We start from the raw sequence: 1,049 nt of genomic DNA on the forward strand, positions 1-1,049 counted from the left end.
ATTAAACGTATCTCACCACTTCAAACCCGTCTTTCAAATTTATTACTTTGACCTTGTTGGAGGCTCTAGTTTCTGGTAACTCTACAAATATCTGCCTCAAAATTAAAAACTTATCCTCGTACTCCACTGGTTGAATACTAATAGCAAGAGCTGCGCTTTCTGGAGAATCAAACTGAAAACATTAAATAGCACTTGTCAAAGTTTACGGAAAACTTCAAAGAACAAATTAGAACTGCTCACGATACAGAAACATACAGTAATAATCAATGTGTCTTCACCCTTCACATCATATGTAATGATAATTTTTGTAGGCTTTTTAACATCGGTATTCTTCCAAACAGATTTATGAATTTCATATATGATGTTACCCTGTAACCAAAATAACAAAGTGTATTAGGATTTGAAAGATGATTGCTAGATTTACATATTATGACATTAGCGTCTCACCGCATCAAACCCTGCAACCAGATCTTGGATCTCCACCTGAGATGTGGGCACTGAGTTGGATTTGATTTTTCCATTGTTAGGTACTGAATCTTTCTTAGAATCTTCATCTGGTAACTGACTTGGTGGTGTGTTAGAAATACCTAGGGAGTATCCATCTCCATTGCCCTGTAATGTATTTAATTCGTGTTGATCATTGACAACTTCAGTATTTACTCTTTCTTCTGTGCCACTGACCAGGTCAACGTTTGATTTATTTATGTCACGATCAACATTGTCATTATTTAAATTAGTTACTTCTTCTGCGCCATTGACATTGACTTCATCCTTTTAAGGATGTACACCAAGATCATTCACTAAATTTTCCTCTGGCAATGTTGATAAGATACTCCTCCTGGCTACATTTCCTCTTGAAACATCACATTCTGCAACTGGTATTTTGAAGTCATCCTCTTGGAATTTGGCTAAAAGTAAGACAACACAATTTATTACATCGTCAAGTACTACATTGTTAAAGTTATACATCGAAATAAGAATTTACCTGTTTTTTCAAAGGGTGACATGTCCTTGAACATATCATGTAATGAAGTGTTTGCTGAAAAAGG

The sequence above is a fragment of the Frankliniella occidentalis genome, unplaced genomic scaffold (assembly GCF_000697945.3).
Source record: "Frankliniella occidentalis isolate FOCC.00 unplaced genomic scaffold, Focc_3.1 Scaffold272, whole genome shotgun sequence".
Taxonomy (NCBI): domain Eukaryota; kingdom Metazoa; phylum Arthropoda; class Insecta; order Thysanoptera; family Thripidae; genus Frankliniella; species Frankliniella occidentalis.